A 6,000-nucleotide genomic window follows, 5' to 3' on the forward strand; every position below is an offset into this window, starting at 1 on the left:
ATGTGAAAAAAAAATCCATGAATCCACATGGTAGGATTTGTAAAGAATTTATTCGTAAATTAGGGTGGAAAATAAGTATTTGGTCACCTCAAACATGGAAAATCTCTGGCTCTCACAGACCTGTAACGTCTTCTGTAAGAAGCTTTTCTGTCCCCCACTCGTTACCTGTATGAATGGCACCTGTTTGAACTCATCATCTGTATAAAAGACACCTGTCCACAGCCTCAAACAGTCAGACTCCAAACTCCGCCATGGCCAAGACCAAAGAGCTTTCGAAGGACACCAGGAAAAGTATTGTAGACCTGCACCAGACTGGGAAGAGTGAATCTACAATAGGCAAGCAGCTTGGTGTGAAAAAATCAACTGTGGGAGCAATCATCAGAAAATGGAAGACATACAAGACCACTGATAATCTCCCTCGATCTGGGGCTCCACGCAAGATCTCATCCCGTGGGGTCAAAATGATCATGAGAACGGTGAGCAAAGATCCCAGAACCACACGGGGGGACCTGGTGAATGACCTGCAGAGAGCTGGGACCAAAGTAACAAAGGTCACCATCAGTAACACACTACAACGGCAGGGAATCAAATCCCGCAGTGCCAGACGTGTTCCGCTGCTGAAGCCAGTGCATGTCCAGGCCCGTCTGAAGTTTGCCAGAGAGCACATGGATGATACAGCAGAGGATTGGGAGAATGTCATGTGGTCAGATGAAACCAAAGTAGAACTTTTTGGTATAAACTCAACTCGTCGTGTTTGGAGGAAGAAGAATACCGAGTTGCATCCCAAGAACACCATACCTACTGTGAAGCATGGGGGTGGAAACATCATGCTATGGGGCTGTTTTTCTGCCAAGGGGACAGGACGACTGATCCGTGTTAAGGACAGAATGAATGGGGCCATGTATCGTGAGATTTTGAGCCAAAACCTCCTTCCATCAGTGAGAACTTTGAAGATGAAACGAGGCTGGGTCTTCCAACATGACAATGATCCAAAACACACCGCCCGGGCAACAAAGGAGTGGCTCCGTAAGAAGCATTTGAAAGTCCTGGAGTGGCCTAGCCAGTCTCCAGACCTCAACCCCATAGAAAATCTGTGGCGGGAGTTGAAAGTCCGTGTTGCTCGGCGACAGCCCCAAAACATCACTGCTCTCGAGAAGATCTGCATGGAGGAATGGGCCAAAATACCAGCTACTGTTGTACAGTGTCCTTGGGTGCTTTGAAAGGCGCTATTTAAATAAAATGTATTATTATTACTGTGTGTGCAAACCTGGTAAAGACCTATAGTAGACGTTTGACCTCTGTTATTGCCAACAAAGGTTATGTTACAAAGTATTGAGTTGTATTTTTGTTATTGACCAAATACTTATTTGCCACCCTGATTTACGAATAAATTCTTTACAAATCCTACCATGTGAATTCATGGATTTTTTTTTCACATTCTGTCTCTCACAGTTGAAGTGTACCTCTGGTGCAAATTACTGACCTCTGTCATCATTTTAAGTGGGGGAACTTGCATAATCGGTGGCTGACTAAATACTTTTTTGCCCCACTGTATATGAGGGAGATCGTGACACTGATGAAGAGAAACACGGGGCTACACTGAGGGATAACAAGGGGAATGAGACACAGGAGGAGAGCACAGCTGAGAGTAATTAGGCAGGACAAGACAAGGGAAGCAAAACTAGAAATATTAACATAAGATCCAGACTGTCAAAGTAAAACAGGAAATATAATACAGACGCGGACTTGACAAGGGGTTACAGCGCAAACATGGAACACAGAGAGAAACCAATAGACTAAGAACTCTAAATAACACAAAAGAGAAGATTATTAATAATAAACAACACAAAACACTGGGTCACAGACCCAGTCATCCAGGACCATGACATTAAGAACTTAACTTCATTCAAACCAAAGACCGAAACAACAACCTTCACACTGACGCCCATAATCCTGCGTGCACATTATCTTACATTTGTTGATTTATGCAATTTTCAGAATACAATCCCAACCCCAGTAAATCCGGCCATGGATTGATTAGCTGACTAATGTGATGGGGAAGTAACCGCTCACTAATGTCATGATGGAAGCCATTAACGCGGTCAATGCATGGTCAACATTTATGGCACTCAATGGCCACAGAGGCATCTTTGCAGTCAAAAGCAGTCACAGTGTGATGGTGAAACTTCCAAACAAACAGAAGTTGATGCTGTTTTTATGGACAGCAAAGTTGCAACAACTGATTTGGTCACTATACGGCTGTGAGCAGACAGCCAACTCAAAATGAATTGAGGACATTTCATCTTTAAATGAGAATCTGATGATTGTAACAAAAACAAAGCTGACAGTGTCTAATAACTGCACACAGCAGCCCGGGGAGGTGACTACACATCAGCAGCTTGGGTGAAACCCCTCACACAGTTGATCTCTAGCAGTGACTGCACGCATTATGGAAGCAATCAGATTCAAAGCGTTTCACTTGCCTCTGTACAGCAGCTGATGGTCGGCCTGTCCGTGTCTCTCCCAGTGTGTGTCACTCACTGAGTGCATGTGTGTCACATGTCAGCCTGCAGAATGACCGTGTGATGTCATCGGAGCATAGCCCGGCTCACCCAGCGGTCACACCCACACTGGCACTGACTGTCTGAGGCAGACACGACTGCCGGCAGCTGCAGCTCTGATACTGCAGTCAATATGAGGCAAGCAGAGGTGCAGAAATAAAAGGTTTGTTGGCAAAGTGGGAATGCAACTGCAGCGCAAACTCTGCTGACTCACTGCTGGAGGTTTTCCAGCCAACTGGACTCGAGTCTCCATCCATCTGAAAACACACCCAACACTCCACAGACAAGAAACCCCAACTCCTCTCAGACGATATACAAACATATACAATACCTTCAACGTAGATTTTCACTTGGAGACACCAGAGTTATTGGATTTTAATTTGCTTTTTCTCCATTTTTTTTTCTTTTTTGCAAATTCTTTCGGATCAAATCAAATCAAAATGTATTTCTATAGCACATAATAATACAACAAAGCTGACCAAAGTGCTTCACAGTTGGTCAGAGAAATAGCATAAGACAGCATAAAAGAAACAGGTAAAAGGAGGGCAGGAAACAATATGAACAATATGAGTAAAAAACAACAACAACACATAACTAGCCATGAAATAGCATATTAGTTTGAATCAAAAGGTTATTCCAGAGTCTGGGAGCTACGGCAGCAAGGGCCTGACCACCTCTGAACTTCAGACGAGACCTCGGTTGCATCAGGAGCATTTGATTAGAAGATCTAAGTGCCTTATTAGGGATATACAAATGGAGGAGTTTGCATAGATAGCTGGGAGCCAAATTGTTTAAAATTTTAAAGGTAAGCAAGAGAATTTTGAAATTGATGCGATATTCAACAGGAAGCCAATGTAGGTTGGCTAAAACTGGTGTGATGTGGGCATAATTTCTAGTATCAGTTAGGAGATGCGCAGCTGCGTTTTGAACTAACTGGAGGCGGTGGATAGAGGAAGATGGGAGGCCCAAGTAGAGGGAATTACAGTAGTCTAATTTGGATGCAAGTTAAATATCAGGGTGACAGCTCAGATGAACAATTTGGAGACAAAGTTAGAGAAGGAAGGATGTGATGATTTGGACATGTATGGAGGAGAGAGAGTGGATATATTGTACAAAGGATGATGAAGATGGTGTTGCCAGGTAGGAGGAAAAGAAGTTGACCTTGGAGGAGGTTCAAGGATGCAGTGAAGGTTGAATAAAATGGGTCTTTCGTCATTTTTGTGACAAAGGATTTCATGATAAAAGTATTAACATGAAAGTAAATGGTCTTTTTTCTGTCCCAAATTATAGATTCTGATTTATTTTGATGGTAAGAAAGACAAGTGAAATTTTCAGCCTTTTCTTTAAAAGTCTTTGAGATATTCACGTTCAAACGTTGCCTCAGATTTCAGGGCGCGAAAAAACAAATAAGTCTCGGATGTGGGCTTTTACCTGTTTTGTCTCACTGAGAGTGGGATCTCAGATAATACAAAGACATTAAGAGAACAAATACCAGAAAATAATGGCCTTTACCAAGATAACTGGAGCAGAACGGACTGAATTGTTGGCTTCTACAAGCTGTAAAAAAGTCTCCTAATGTCCACTATTGTAAGATACTACATATCGTGTGTGTGAGATTGTGAAACTTGTGGTGTCATTGTGATGTCGTAGCTCTCACCATGCTCTTTCATATGATGTTATACTCAATTATATTGACTTTGGGTGCTTACAATGAAGGTCATATTACAGATTTACTGATATCTGATATTTGAATACTGACTTGCACATTTCCTGTGACCTTGATCTTAACTATGAACTGATTTTCAACCAAATTAAATCAGCTCGAGTTCGTTATTGATATTTACTATCGCACAACATTTGAAAATTATACATGAAAACTGTAGACTGGAAACAAACAGAACCAGTTCTCCTTCACTTTGAGGGGAAAAACTGCAACTCATTAGTTGAATTTTCACAATGAACGATCGAAACTTTAGGATACTGAGTCAGAGCAGTGAAGGAAAAATGTCATTCCTGTATCAAACCCTGTTCATAAAATGCAGTAGAAGAAAGTGTTAGATGTTTTATTGCCGGCCAAATGAAGAAGAGGCACGCTATAGACAAAAGCATTAGACCGCACCTGTAAATCATGCTCAGCAAGACATTTTGGAACTTTCAGCTTTGTGGAAACTGGTTGAAAAAATGATTTCTGCACAAAGAAAGGTCCAAACAGGCATGACTGACAGAGTTAGATGTGGCAGAACTTGACTGGTTTGCACAGAGCCCTGACCTCAACCCCATCAAACACTTTGATCATACCAGAAGGGAGTGTGCAAGTGTGCAATCAGTGTCTGAACTTACAAATGCTCATCTGGATGAATGAACAACATTCCCACAGACACAAAAATCCTGTAGGAAGCCTTCGCAGAAGAGTGGAAGCCTTGAAAGCTCCTGCAGGTATAATCTGCAAGTTTCCCAGTATTTCTGTCTGCCACTCTGATGTCTGTCTAGCAGTTAAAAATCCTCTGAAATAGACTGATTTGACTTTGGATCAACAATTAGTGAGCCGACACCTTTGCAAAAAGCCAAATACCAAACAATTTTGAACAATACTGGTTAATAACAGAGTAGTAAGTGTACCAACCTAATGGTCTGTGGGCTCAGAGTCCTCTCGTGTGTAGCCAGGATTCTTGATCCGCTCAGAGAGGATGTATCCAGTTTAAATGAATCTAATAAGCTGTTACTGAGCCACGGTTCAGTCAGGAGGAAACCCAGCAGCTCTTCATCTTTTTGGTTTTGCCGGTTGTGTTAGCCTTGAGCTTGCACCTCTTCCTCCTGACTCTGTGCAGCTTCCTCCATTCCCCTGCTGCCGGGCTTCACATCTCCAGAGCTCTGCTCACGGCGTCCTTGACAATGCATCCTTGGGAACGCATTCTAGGGAATGTGTCCTTGGGAATGTCCTTTTTCCTCGGAGATCGTAGCCACTCGCCCGCATGACAAACTGCCAGAACAAGCTTGGAGATGTTGGGCTGGGGAATAAAAGAGTGCCATTTATCCAATTCCAATTAAAATAGCTGCGTATTACAGCTTTAACTGAAGAAGAGGGAGTGATTGTGAACAGAGGACAGAGGACAAAATGTTTCATAACCCATTTTATCAACAAAGCATCCATGGATTGGAGAAATGCTGTCCCAGCATGTGGAAAAAATATGAAGTTCAGTGAGCTGAAATGGCTGTGGCGAGCTGATGTTCAACACATTTATTATATCTGATTTTATAAAAGCGTCATAGGCTCAAATTATGTGTGGCTTAAATCACCCAATCTCACTCAGGGAAAGATTTTTTTTCTCTAATCTGACAGCAAAGGAGTGACTAATGGGACTGGACAATATAACCAAAACTGCATTTCTTTAAACAGCGTCTCAAAAGTGAGGCAGTGCCCGCAGAGTCTCATGTCCAG

The 6,000-nt window shown here is 42.5% G+C and overlaps 1 protein-coding gene across 1 annotated transcript in view; it reads right to left on the reverse strand.

Annotated features, from left to right (window-relative positions):
• Positions 1 to 5,203, reverse strand: part of pip5kl1 (phosphatidylinositol-4-phosphate 5-kinase-like 1) — a 61,973-nt gene extending 56,770 nt beyond the window's left edge. Inside the window, exon 1 of the mRNA XM_085463018.1 lies at positions 5,185 to 5,203. The gene's annotated coding sequence lies outside the window, so the exon portion shown is untranslated. The remainder of the gene's footprint in view (positions 1 to 5,184) is intronic.
• Positions 5,204 to 6,000: the final 797 nt, after the last annotated feature.

This window comes from Copadichromis virginalis, linkage group LG7 (assembly GCF_057382275.1).
Source record: "Copadichromis virginalis isolate Kocher_CV1m ecotype Utaka linkage group LG7, C_Virginalis_male_GT1.1, whole genome shotgun sequence".
NCBI classification, from domain to species: domain Eukaryota; kingdom Metazoa; phylum Chordata; class Actinopteri; order Cichliformes; family Cichlidae; genus Copadichromis; species Copadichromis virginalis.